This window comes from Rhamphochromis longiceps, linkage group LG15 (assembly GCF_057381845.1).
Source record: "Rhamphochromis longiceps isolate RC_006_pf linkage group LG15, R_longiceps_female_GT1.1, whole genome shotgun sequence".
Lineage (NCBI taxonomy): Eukaryota > Metazoa > Chordata > Actinopteri > Cichliformes > Cichlidae > Rhamphochromis > Rhamphochromis longiceps.
Genome location: NC_140571.1, coordinates 24623356 through 24638104, shown reverse-complemented (window position 1 = coordinate 24638104; position 14749 = coordinate 24623356). Strand labels below are relative to the sequence as shown.

Below are 14749 nucleotides of genomic sequence, written 5' to 3'. Positions count from 1 at the left end.
GCAACCAGTCACTAGAAGCTGGCTTAAAGGGCAAAATGTCACCTGAGCTATAAATTTATTTATATTACTGAGTTTTAAATATCTTCATAGATAATCACTGACTTGTCAAAATTGACCTCTATTCATTGTACCCGAAATGTTTTACCTAAACTAGCTCATAAATTACTCTATTTTGTGCGCAATGACTGGATGTCATATATTATTTTACACTATCCGGTCGTTAAGTGATGACGTGACGAATCCTACTTCCGGGCCTAAAGTAGTCTGCGTTTAATATGGCTTTTGTGTTGTTAACATGTTTAATGTTTTGTATTTTCTTCTATTTAATCTCAAAAAGCTCCTAAAACAGTCAGTGATCACCGTTGACCTCCCTCGGCTTTTATTACCGCTAATCATTTATTTAAGCTCAGTTTTTAAAACCTTAGGATGTAACTACAGCCCAGCGCATGCAGCAGTATATGAATGACTAACCTCGTATTTTGGATGGATTATCTCAGTTGTTCTCCTGGCTGAAGTTTGGTCCTTTTACAGCATGCTGCCATGCGATTACATTTGTTCCTGACCACCGAGAACACTCACTTTAACTTTTATCGAGTGGAAAAAGGTTAGCTTGTTTATATTATGCTAACATAGCTGTGTCGCTAGCGGTCACGTAGCACATCATTATATACCAGCTAGCCAAACTCCAGTAACCCTACAAACGTCACTGCTGTTTAGTTTCCTGTCTTCATTTATGTTGGAAGTGAGAACAGAGCTGTGCGTTTTAATTTGTTTCCAAAACCCCGCAGTCAGGACATGCTATATTGTATTTCGATAGAAGCTAGCGAGCTAACTCCCTGCTAACTTCTAACTCCGTTAAATGTCATAAATTCCGTTTTCATGGATGCCTGGATGTTAAACTCAGTTGTTACACCTGGTAGAGCAGACACTGATCATTTTATTAAAGATGAAAGACTTTAGACAGTTTTTCAACTCTCAGTAATGCCATAGTGATCGTTTGATATATGGACCTGCAGCGGAGTTTAGGCCCAGACACGGCTAGTGACGTCAGACTTTGCGACCGGGTAGTCGCGATATACAAGTACACAGTGGTTATTAGGTTTGTGGATCCTACCTGGTGCAACCGTTTGCTTTCTGGTCCGTTTATCAAGTCCACAAATTGCCCCTAGAGGAGAAAGACAGATGACAGAATTAGAGCATGATGGCACTCTTATGCAAAACTGCCAGTTTTAAACACACTCTGTGTGCTACATGCATACAAATGGCTGCCTCCTGCACTGGAGTCATGCTGATTTCTGACATATTGCCAAATGCCCATGCAGTGTGTATCGCAGTACGGTTGTGAAAAAAGCCCCCCACTGGACCAACAATATGAACATGGCTGGGGGATGTTTAACCCACCCACTGCCCAAAGCCACATTATCACCAAGATGTGACCCGCAGTATTTGCATAGTTTTGGCTTAGTGCTGCTTGTCCTGTAGTTCAAAACAGGAGAATCTTCAAAAAGCATGCAAATTTCCTTTTTGGCAGAGAGTTAAACATGACAATCAATATTTTTGTTCATCTTTGTCGATTAGGCTACACCCAGCAAAACCAGACATGTTATAAATAATCAAAATCTATGGGGGGCCTTAGAAATACTAAAAACGGCATTTGTATCACACTTGTCCTAAAAGGCCGGTCATCTGCGTTTGAGCAGTTAAAGCAATATTACTCTCTTTTTTTTTCATTAGATTTGGCAATTTTATATATGCAGCTTTTCCTTTCTGAACGGCTTCTTGGTCCACAAAAAACTGCCCTGGGGTTTTTTCAAAGATGACTGCCAAGTGGTGAGAAAAAAAGAGTAGAAATAATAATATTTCCCTTACAGCTCACTAATCTACAGCTCACCAATTAAAGCAGTTACACTGAGTCTATTTCATGCCTTTTAAACTGATGTGTAAAAATGATAAATTACTGTTTTAATTGGAGTATTGCTGAAGAGTACTTGGTAACCTTCAGTTGGTCGCCTAACAAACATCCAATGAAAATTATTTCCCTACAGCAAATAAGATTTTTAGTTTAGATAGATTAACTTTGTGGCAACAGTTTGGGGAAGGCCCTTTTCTGTTTCAGCATTACAATGGCTCCAGACATGAAGCCAGGTTCAAGAGGAAATGGTTTTCAAGTTTGGTGTGAAAACACTTGGCTGACATCAAGGCCATAAAACACTTTTGGGATGAACTGGAATGCGTGTTGTCAACCAGGTCTTTCATCCAGCAGCAGCGTTGTACTGAACCAGATTAAATCCCCGACTGAGGTGGGGAGAAGTTTATCCCAGGAGACCGACACCACACCTACCGCCAATTTAGAAACACCAGTTAACCTAACAAGCATGTCTTTGGACTGTAACAGGAAACTGGAGCACCCAGAGGAAACCCAGGCAGGCACATGCAAACTCAAAACAGAAATTTCTCAGCCATCTAGAAGGACAATTAATCTTCAGAAACAGTGGCCCCACATGAATCACAAGCCCCACTCTCCTTGATGAAAGTTCAGTGTTGCAGGGAATTATTACTTTCTGGCCGTCTCACCCTCAAAACACTCGGCAGCCTTGCTTTGGTATAGGATCATAACCAAAATACAACTAGTTGGCAACCAACTGAGTCAAGTGTCCAATTCCAAAGAGAGCCATCACAGACCAGACTCATCGGCACAGACTGACTCAGTCTGACTCCAGCGTGTTAACAGTTCTTCTGCATTTAGAAACTAGACAGCAGTTATTTTCAAAAACTCTTGCCCACAAGACTGACTGCAGTCCATCTGAGTTACACAAGGCACCCTGTGCAACTGCCTTGCGATCTATATGCAATCCAAAGATTTAAGGGAATCGGCAATGACTGATTTTTTCCTAGTTCTAAGGAGGTTTCTGTCCTATATTTCTTAATATCACTGAGCAAAGAGAGCAAAGGGTCTGCGCACTTATAAATTAATAAAAATGAGAAATAAGTCATTAAATATACTAAGGTGTCGTTTACCATAATTGGCAAGCCTGCCAGGTGAGTGCGTGGGAAACAAAAGTGCATTTGTGTTATTTCAGCAGTTACTGACAATTGAAAACTGTTCAGGTTTGAGGACGTCTCACATTTTCAGTCGTTTTTGAAGGTGAGAAAGTTATAAGACACTCTCGGCGCATGAATATCAGCGTAGAATTGAAATGGGTGTCAGCTAAAAACACACAGCAGCAATGCTTCTGTAATATCTTCAGAACAGCAGAGGTGACATGCTGATCCTGTGGTTTGTAATCATAAATTCCTAAAAACACGTCTTCAGTAGCTGAAGTCTCTGCTGCCATCTTAGAGGATTGGGAACATTTGACACTGCCATATCAAACCCCACAATGAATCCAGCAATAAGCAAATAAAAACACACGACATTCTGTCTTAGAGCTTCAGATCACTCATGTCATCTGTTTGTCATCTTGATTTTCACTTTTCTTTTGTCACTTTTTTCTTTGGATGTGATGTTTTTCCATTGTTTTATTTTTTTTAAGCCCACTGGGGTTTCTGTTTAGTCTCACCTGCTGAGATTGGATTTTTTTTTCATCCCCAGATATTTTCTGAAGTGTTTTTATCTTTTGTATGGATATGCAAATCACTCACCCTAAACCTACAGTAGCAGCTGTCTCTGTGTTTTCACTGTGATAATATCAGACTGGGCAAACAAAGCCTGGGAACGGCACACCGATACCAGCTAGAGTGTTTAACGAAGTTTGTTCTTACAGATTTGCATTAACTTTTGATGAAAAACACAGGTTAGATTAAGCTGTAAAAGTAAATATCAATGCATAGTTCAATTATTATGATTTTTAAAAACCCAGACATTTGTGGTAGATCTTTTGTAATGAGCTTTAAGGGGGAAAAACCCTCATATGGATTACACATAATCAGTTTGCAATGTTTTTCTCATTCGAGTAATCGTTTTTTAATCATTTTCATCATAATTTACCATTTAAAGTTTATCTGCTTGCCCTAAATCTGTCCAACCTTCGTCACTTGGATTGACTACATTTCCCAAAATGCCTCTGGACACCCCCCAGAGAAAATGCCAGGGTTCAGCAGGGTTTTACCTACACTTGGACTCATCAGTGAAGTATGAAAGTGAGAGTTTCCCAGTGAGAGAAAGTGAGAAGTTTTTAATTGTGCAAACACTCATTGCAATGTATTCTGGTTCGGGTTTCGTTTCTGTGGGTGCAGATATTTAAATACTCCCGGTATGACTGCAGAGCGTCGGCACAAAATAGCGGCAGTAAATTCTGAGTGACTAACATCAGAAAGGGATGTATGTTGGTGTTTGAGATCACAGATTTTTAATCATTTTAAATCATATTATCATACTTAGACATCTAAGATTAAAAAAAAAATCAATACAAGCGAGCGTCTGGGTGTTAATGAAAGCAGGAGTTTGACTGTGTCATCTTACTTGTGAAGTAAGAAATAATTCCTACTACACTCATGATATGAAAGACTTGTATTTACTATTTACTGTTCACTGACCACTTTATTAGGTACACGTTGCTAGTACTGGATTACACACCCCTCTTGCCCCCTCGTGCTTTTCCCTTTTTTGGTGAGCTGGTGTGAACTGTAACCTCAATTTCCTGTTCTTAGCTAACAAGAGTGGCAGACAGTGTGGTCTTCTGCTGCTGTAGCCCATCTACAGTACTTCAAGCTTCAATTTGTAATGCATTCAGAGATGCTCTTGGTTATAACAAGTGGTTATTGTGGCCTTCTTGTCTGACCTCTGACATCTACGAGGCATTTACGACTGCTGTTCACTGGAGATAGTTGTGTGGGAAAATCCCTGTAAATCTGCAGTTTGATAGTAACAAAAAGTCACTTAAATCACCTTTCTTCCTTATTCTGATGCTTAGATTGAACTTCAGCTTGCAGGTTGTCTGGACCATGTCTACATGCCTAAGTACATTGAAAAGGGAGATGGCCTCAGAAAGGAGCTGAAACTGGTTGGGATGAAGTACAGGGCTGCAGCAAGACTCGGTATAAACAGTCCAAGAATAAGAAGAAAGAGCAGCATATAGATCACCTTTAAATCTTTCCAAATGTCTCCAAAAACTGAGAAAATATGCCAGTAAAACTGCATATAAGTGTAAGGTGATCAAATTCTGTCTGATCACAAGTCCAAAGGCATCCAGTGTACAGTTATAGAAGACATGTTGGCAGAGAAGGTGTTGTATTTGATTTCAGGCCCTTATAGCATACAGTGTCATGACAGAAAACAGCAGCTTTTACAATGATATTCAAAATTATTCAACTATAGTTTAAGTTGTCAAATTGGCAGTGTAGAGTACAGTAAAGGAGAACAGGATGACGGTGGTGTCATCTGGGATTTCCTGATTACAAAACACTGATTTAGCTCCACTGTCTGATGCATAAATGCATGAAGTGAGACTAATTACAAGCTGCTGAGAAAGTAGGCCAGTTTGAGTAAAGGTCTCTCTTTCTCCTTCTCTCCATTTATTTCTGTAGCATCGCTATGTCCATTTGAAAAGCCGCAAACACACACACAAAAACACGCACAGCCCACAGCATGTTCAGCGCCTGACTTTGCGTAAAAAGAGATTAGATTTCAATATCAGCCTCTTTTCCCCCTCCCTCTACCTTTTTGTTTAAAAACCTGCAATATAACTGGCTGATATGGACCAATGGACAATAAAGAGTTCATCGCTGATTGGCTGAGGGACAACTAATGTCCCAGCACATGACATGCTCGCACACTGTTCTCCTTTTTCCCTTCTTTCTTCACCTCCTCCAGTCCTCCACTCCTCCACGTGTATAACGGTATGAAACTAAACCACTGTGGAACGATTTATCTGGTACACCCAGTCAACCACCTCATTAGGCTTTGTGTGTGCATATGTGTGGATGTGTCTTAATAATTCACCCGTCGCTGTCAGGACCTCGGTCACCAGAGCGCTCACAGGTTCCTTTACAGCTCTCAGGTGATCGCACACACTCACACACACACAGGGAAAAATTGTGCAATTGCATTCAAAAGCAGCACAATGCAATGAGATAAACTTTATACGAGTTCAGTGTGCCGTTCGCTGAGCGCAGTGTTAGCGTGCTGTGGGTGCATTATGTTGCAAAGCAAATTGTGCACTTCTTTGTTAGTAATAATCCACTCTGAGGTGTCTCATACAATGGTAGTACAACAACAGAGTGAGTGAGGCAAAGGACAACAATATACAGAGTGGAACAAAGTTCCTATTGTCAAATCTTTTCTCATGGAGTGAAATCCAGCAAGGTTAAATGATATAATCTGAATATCAGCGGCTATTTTTTCACTGAACTATGACATGTGGAATGTATTTTTTGGCAGTAAAATATGAAATATGAGAACGAACTACTAGATGTAACCCTATTTGGTTCTCTTTCAACTTTTCAAACTGTTTATCAGTCAAAAATACAATATTTACTCTTTATATTAGGGTCTATAGGTTCATGTGCACGTGCATGCTTTTACCAGCGAATCAGTTCCGAATGAACACCCTGCACACCAGTGAGTCCCAGCTACAATGAAAGCTGTGTGCATCTGTATGTGTGAAGGGGTTATGTCTTCACACCATGCCATACATCTGCAGTCATTTCAAATTCTCCAGCTATGATGTGTGCACTGTGATAATTGACAGCAAATGCTAACCTAACACGTCTGCAGCGAACCGGCTGCAGCACAGTCAGCGGTGAGACAGACGAAGAGACAGGAGGAGAGGCAGAGCGCTGCAATAAGAAGTATGTGAAAAGAAAAATGGAGGTTGTCAAACAGACATTTGGAATTTAATTCTCTGAATTCTTGTGTTGAATTCCAACTATTCAAAGTAATTTAAGCCTTGCTATTGTTTTTTGAGCCAAACCGGACACCGTGAGTCCAAAGTTCCTGCTGCATGCATAAGACTTTCTGGACAGTGGCATCTTGCAGATAAATGTAATGTAATCAGATGAGGATTCTGGTCACAGCATGAATATATGTGTGGCCACATGACAGATAAGAAATATTTATTACATCTATGGCAAATCCAACAAGGAGACATGTTTGAAAGCCTTGAAGAAAACTGGACATTGAGTTTTTCAATTTGAATTTTGAAATAATGGTTAAGAGATCCTTTATTATTTGGCATAATTCTCCCACTATTTAAATTTAAAGCTGTAAAGAAGCTGTTGTGTAAGATTAACAGTCTAAACGCTGTATTTTTAAACTCAGTATAAGCCCAAACTTTTGAGGTGTGGAGGTTTTTCAGAGGACTGTGACTTCTGTCTGCTAAACATTTGGTTTTCAGACTTTTTTGTTCTCCAGGCAGAACAAGAGAAAAGCCTATGTGAATAATAAAGTAGCCCCTCGCTTATCTGATCTGGTCTTCTTTGATTGTATTGTCATTCGCAGCCACTTTTGACAGCCCTTCAGTGGAATCTGGACCTATATCTTCTTATCAGACACTTCCACACATTGTTCTTCTGGTTCATATCCAGTGCTCTTTTGAAGCAGTTGAAGGGATGTTTAGTTTCACAAGTGCCTTTTGAGCTATATGCCATATGTTATCATTCAAGAGCCTCCACAATAGCTTTTGCAATACTGTCTATGGGTAATTTCTCCTTTAGGTGGTGGGTCACACTTGTGGTTAGTTGTAATTTGCCCCACAAAAGAAACAAGCTGTTTACCGTGTTTGCAAAGGCCTTTGATGAGCCATGCCATCACCTGGAAACTGCACAAGCAGCCTGGGTTTTTTCTGTGACAGAGGCTTTTTAGGGGAAATGAGTTAAAACAAAGGAGAGAAACAGTGAATTTGCAAGTCATTCATAATGTTTTTCGCAGTTATACTTCAACAATAATGTATGGATTTCACAAAATCCCACAACACCTCACAGAACACCAGTCATCCAGGAACCACGGCATGACGAAAAGTAGCACAATCAACTGCTTCACTGAGTCTGACTCAAATTCCCACATCAGGCACTGGTGACAACAGCCGAGCGGTTGAGCCCGTTCGGTGCAGCTCTACTCCGAGCTGCTTTCACAGCTCTTAACTCTTCTGTTCATTATCCAGTGAAAGTGTCGAGCGTGCACGATGCTGATTGTCAGCGTGTGAGGATGGCATGGGTAAATCTCCAGAGAATTCACAGTGAGCGCGTGTCATTTGTCCAACCTCCCGGACCTTCTAACCAGGCACCCCACTGCTGTAGTGAAAGAGTGTCTGAAGTGGACTACTTCCTGCTGTGTGCTGCACGTGAGAAACGGCATCTTTGATAGTAGTCCTGTGCTGATTCTAACAACAAACGGTCAGCAGTTTAAAGGCACTTCCCAGTCACACAGCAACAAGTTCCATTTGTGTCTTTTTGCTAGTTTGTGACTTAATTGTGATTTAACATCAAACAAGCAACAAGTGAAGAACGGTATCCACGGCGCTGTCTGCAACCTTTCCTCTCTCTTTCATTACTTGGTGGGAACATTTGATGGCACTTACACTACTGTTATCTTCACTTTACTTTCACTTGTCTGCTAAAATTAAAGGAGTGAAGAATAAATACATTACACAGTTTAAGTTTTCTTATCTTGTTTCTGTTACGTGTTATTTCATTAATAAATGTATTGATTTCTTCGTTACAATTCCTTCTCTGTTTTAGTCAAACTTTATGTTAAACAAGAAAAATATATATTTCCGTCCCTTTTTCTTGAAGTTAGAGTCAAAGAAGACTCAATATCAGTATCAGGCCTGAGAAGGTCAGAACAGTACATCACCAGACGTAATTTTAATGTCCTTGAATTTATACAGTGCTTTCCTAGTCTTACTGACCACTCAAAGCACTTTAAACAATTACATTTTTAGCCGTACATTCATACAGCACTTTATTCTACACACTTAAAGCACTTGATCTTATTCATCATCATCTTTGACCAACATCCGGGTCGCTTGTAACAACCTTGTTACAACTAAAGAAAGTTGCACTGAATTTTTTCGTTTTTGGTGACTGATTGTGAATCGCTCACGATCATAACAAACTGGTCGACCTGAAGTTGAACAAGCAACAACCTCAAACTCAAGTTGGGAGGCAACTTTCAATCTGAAGGCAATCGCGCAGGTCGCCTGGTGGAAAGCAACTTGTCGCCAAACATTCGCGGTCTGATTCAGACAGACTGTGATCACTCTTAGGCAGCTGGTTGTCACCACCATCCTGCAGCATTTGCATCACTATTTATGATATGATATGTTTTATAATCTCCTTTGGGAAATTCGCTGCGGACTTAACTGCTTCCCAGGAAACATCTTAGCAAAGAGTCAATAAACATTAAAATAAAATAAAAATAAATGAATCGACAAATAAAGGAAAGTAGTCTATTTATAATCACAAACACAAACCACTCAACTTAAAGGCAACGAACACATATTGCACAGATAACTTCAAAAACTGTTATTTAAAATCTTTATTGAAGCTAAATGATTTTTTTAAATTCTTGGGCTGTAATTCCAGGACTCTATTTTGGGATTTATGGAGGAATTTCATAGTTTCATTTTCTAATCTTTGAGATCCTGGAAGTAGTTATCGTCAATTTCTGTTCAATGTGTATTTCTGTGTATGTCAACACCAACAGTGAATTGCTGTATCAACACAACCAGACTGCATGTAATTGACAACTTGACCCCAGTCAATTGCAAACTGATAGCAGATGAACTCTGTCTTATTTCCATGTTAACACATTAAAATTGCGTTGAAGAAGGCAACTGACTACAAGTGGTCACATGCCCAGTCCCGTTCTTCAGAGCAACCGTTTCAAAGGCAATGAGATTACACGTTCATTGCACACAGTTGCCATAATTTTTGTTAGTGTCACCAACCACTGGTTGCCCTAGGGTGACTATAGCATAATGTACATCTCTTCAGGAAGGAACCAGAGTACCCAGAGGGAGCCCATGCAGTCACAGGGAGAATAACACTCTGAAGGCCCCACCCAGATGGGGTTCGAACTAGCAACTTTCTTGGAGTGAGGTGACTGTGCTACCCGCTGTTATTGTAGGTTGTTACATATGTAGCTTGTTGTTACATAAGCTCACACTGCTTCACCGACATAAATGACTTTCCAGACAGCTGCTGCTTAAATCTGGCATACTGATCCATGCAGGCAGCTGCCCTTGAGCCAACACCGCTGTTACGGCCAAGCCACCGGGCTATCCATAGGCTTAAGAATGGTGTGTCCCAAATGCTAACACAGCAACTTCTAAATTAAAATGCTCCTGAAACTGTGCCAGCCCTGGCACAAGCATGATATATGTCAAAAAAAATCTCCAAGACATTAAGCCAAGGACTGTTAGCACTTTATGAACCTTTTCAACTCCGCTGCGTGCTGCTTGTACAAGGGTAGCTTGCTGTATGTTGGGAAGACATAAGAGTTCCCACAAGGCCTAAGTAATAAATTAATTGAATGTTTAGTGCTGAAAGTCTTCTCACACCTCATGCATGTTCTCCATACGCCTGTCCTCCCTGGTAACAGTGTACTTGTGTGTGTGCGTGCCTGGATGCTTGCTCCTACGCAGTAGCTACACCGCGATGGCCATCTGAGGTGGCAGTAGGACAGATGGTACGTAGGTCGGCCTTCCCCCGTGCACGCTCTCAAACATCCATCCATCACTGACACGTGCACGCACAGAGTCAGCAGCATGTTCCCTGACAGCAGAATACATACTGTAATCATCTCTTCAGCTGCAGGCTACAAATGCCACCAACACCATGAGCACATTCAGGACTCACTTCTGTGGCTGCTTTTTCCTTCTGCAGCTTTGACTGGCGGAAAAGAGGCATTCATCTGCAGTTATTCTTGCCATATTTCTCATTATTTCACAGTCTCCAAAGCTTTTTACTGTTTCTATAAATAGCATGCGCATGGTGTCCATTGTAGTCTAAAATTAGCCACCATCCCTGAACAAAAAGATAATAAAAACACACAAATGCATTATTTATATAAAATTGTTATTGATTCCACTTTTGCAATTTGACTTTTACTTTTCATTAATTATGAATCTATAATTTCTTTCACTTTTGTTTTATACTTTTTTTTTAATCTTTCTTACAATTTATCATAAAATGTTACTTATTTGATAACTGCATGCTTTTGTAGAGAAGCTCTTTGTTTGAACTTTCTGTCACACATTAAACATCAAACAAATGCTCTGAGATCCACAAAGTCATATTGGCTGCAGCTTGGCTGCATGCTGCCCTTCAGCTGTTTCAAACCTGCACTTCAGACCTCACCCTGCCAATCATGTGCACTGCTGTGAGTGTCCTTGAGCAGGATCTTACCACCTGTTGCATGCAGTTGCGTTTGACCCTGATCTTTGACCTCTGACCTAATGGAACCCAGCCTGCAGAGATGACCACTACGAGATGATAATGTAAATCTTCTTTGGAAATGGAGACAGGCTAACATATTTTCCAGGAGAGTACAGAGGGAGAGGGAGAGAGGGAGTGAGAGCAGGAAGAGCGGCAGGGCCGAGCCGTTAGTCGCAGTCTCCCCGGCTGGGGCCCCTCTCTATACGGCAACACGTCATGGAACATTCCCGGAACCAGCCAGCGCACCACCCACCATCTCTCTCTCCCTCTCATACACAGACACATACACAGAGGAAACAAACGATGAGCATATGAGATAAAGTCACCCCCATCCGAAAAAGAAATGGCCAGTGTTCCCCTATTCGTTTTCGGCAAGCACAGTGTAAACCAACGCTTAGGTACTGTAGCAACAAGAGTCGTTTGTGACTCTCTGAGGAGTGTCACACTGATCATACTGTAGCAGCAACAAGGAAATACCAAAGAGTGCGCGGAGGTCACTGCTTCAACTCACTTTTGAACATTCCACGCGCGCTATAGAGTGATTAAAGAAGTCTCACATGAACGTCAGAGAGAACTGCAGGTGAAGGTCTATTAATCAAACCAACCTGCCGTGGGTTTGTGCTAAAAACAAATCAACCTTCGGACGCAAAAATCACACCAATCACACACCATCCGAACTTCCACTTTCATCGCTTCCTATCCACCAACACGTACCCTCCCTCTCTTCCTCACTGTCTATCTCTTCCCCGGCCTTGCAACCAGCCTGGCCGGGCAGGCTACTGCAAATTCCTCAGGATATTACGCAACCTGGGTAATCTGCATGCAATGCAATGCGTGCCCGGGGTATTCCCCCAGCATAGCCTTGCCTTTATAAACTAAGCAAAAGCTCAAGTGCCTTGAAAAGATGCCATAAATGTCCACCATGGCGCATAAAATCCCACTGTCACTGTGATGTGTGTGAGAATATGATCCGTAAGCTTTCGTTTTCCCCTCTCCGCTCTTACCTTCTGTCTGCGCTCCGGCTGCGCGTCTCCGTGCGAAAATGACAACAAGCAGCCCGGTGACAGCAGATCCGATTCCGGGCGAGCTTCGCTCGTCGCTCCGCTACAAACAGCCAGGGGGTGGTTGTTAGAAATCCACAACAATCGAGGGGGGAGCGCTGGAAACGCCGCAGAGAAGAAGCCGGCGAGGAAAAGTTGCGCGTAAAATTGGAAGGAATCCTCTGCGAGCGGATTTCTGCTGCCAGAGCTCCACTCCTGCAGTCAGACAGACAGTAAATGTGTGCGTCTGACTGTGTTGTGAGTGTGTATGTGTGCGTGTGTCAGGGTGAAATCAGGAGACACATACACACGCACACACACACTCATACGCACACGGGGGTTATTCCAAGCGCCACTTCCCAGAATAGCAGCATAGAGGAGAGTGAGAGTGAGAGAGACGGAGCGGCAGAGAGCGAGGAGATAGGGCGTGTGTGTGTGTGTGTGAGTGTGTGTGTGTGTCCGCTTGCAGGCGCGCGTCCGTGCAAATGTGTGTGCCGCTGTGACGTCGTCGGATCCCCCAACGCGCAACCAGGGCAGAGGGAGGGGAGGGGAGGAGGAGCAGTGGCCGAGGAGGAGGCTCTGTCTGCCGGCAGAGAGAGAGCAGGATTCCCCGGTCACCTCTGGAGCGACCTGTCTGTCTGACTGCCTGCCTGTCTCCGTGCCTTCTTTTTGCTTGCACATCCATAGATATATAGTAAAACGGAACACATTCAAAAGCATTATTTGCAAATTGTACTTCAAAATCTAGCACATGTCGTCGTATTAAAAAAAATCAAATATTTCTATTGTTTACAGATGGCACGACCTTATTGAATTATAGATGTCCACAGATATTATTAATATTATATATGTGTTTGTTTTATTTCATCTTCTTACCTTTTCTTATGGGTTTACTACACAGCTGGATGCAGGGAACATGTCTTAATTCCCCATGGCAGAAAATTAACCCGTTCACCTCATTTCCCTCTTTCTCTAATACAGTGTGTGCATGCAGTCACTGCTGGAATGTTTAGGCTCCCGCATGTGCAGTGTATTGATTTGATTAAACGGATTAATTGAGAATTATCGCTGGTAGCAGACACATATGGGCCTACCATGGGCTGTTTTTGACGCAGGGCATGGGATTAGCATGGACCAGATGTGGCCCAAATGTCTCACCTGACTTGACACTTGGCTGGACCCAGAACCAAGAGTATGAATGAGGGGCTGCATGTTTTGCCACTCCTCTACTTTCATTATTATGCATGTACCTTCTGGTTGAGGAACAGGATTGAAACCCTTAGTTTGAAGTTTTCACCTGCAGAACATGAAGCTTGTTTTCTCATTCAATCTCTTTTCCCACTACAGAAACATTTGGAGCTGCTAGATGCTGGCTCCACCACTAAATAGAGCATTGGAGAGATAAACAGAACATCTCATTATTGCTCAGCCTTGTTTGCTTTTGGTAGCATGAGCACAAAGCCTGAAAAATTATTTTCTTTCTGCTTAATGGCACAGATGCTACTGTTTTTTGTTATTTTAGCTGTTACTGGTTAGCATGGTTTATAAAGTGCATTCTTCTTCTTCTACAAGACCTACATCATGAGTAATTGATCCCTAAATCACACACTTTGACTGAGTATTGCCTTCACCACGTCTGCGAAATTAGAATGTTTGATTTTAAGACAGGGGACTTAAAATCTTAGTCTTTCAGAGAAAATAGTTTTTATCCAAGCAAAATAATGGTTACAATTGTAAAAAGCAATTGTAAAAGCAAGCTTCCACACAGGCTTCAGTATGAAAGCTAAAGGCAGACCGGGGCATGTGATTAAACAAAATATATGCTAATGTCAAAGTAATGATATTTTTTAAACATTTCTTGATGCACACATTTCTACAGGTCTCACAAAGCCTGTTCTAAAGCCACTGGTCAAGGCTATGTGAGACGTGTTAAAAAAATAACAGGAGAAACTCTTTGGTTGTGTGGTTTACATGAAGAAAAGTAGCCGTCTGCCATGGCATTGACTGCACAGAAAATAAACTTTATATCTGACTGGTCCATTTCCTGTGCTGCTGTGCTCCATCATTTTGAGATTTAGCTGGCAGGAACATATTTGGGTGTGGTCACGTGCTTCTTTCAGTAATTTTCTGTGGTCTCTGTTTGCTGTCGATGTCTCTTGTATCATCTTGAAGACAGATGGATGCACAGCCAACTCTTGGTAAAGAGGCTCTCAGTCCTGCACTCTTTTCACATCGTTTTCCTTCAGCATCGGCTTTCTCATCTGGGCATTTGGTGTTACCTTCATACTGACCATTAAGCTCTTAAACATTTGACTCAGGCATGCATCAGTGCT

General features: G+C 41.8%; 1 protein-coding gene across 3 annotated transcripts in view; it reads right to left on the bottom strand.

Moving 5' to 3' along the window:
• hivep2a (HIVEP zinc finger 2a) overlaps window positions 1-12861 on the bottom strand; it is a 121759-nt gene extending 108898 nt beyond the window's left edge. For all 3 annotated transcript variants that reach the window (XM_085381190.1, XM_085381189.1, XM_085381191.1), the window contains exons 1-2: window positions 12381-12861; window positions 1115-1165 (exon numbers count right to left, since the gene is read on the bottom strand). The gene's annotated coding sequence lies outside the window, so the exon portion shown is untranslated. The remainder of the gene's footprint in view (window positions 1-1114; window positions 1166-12380) is intronic.
• Between the last annotated feature and the right edge of the window lie 1888 nt (window positions 12862-14749).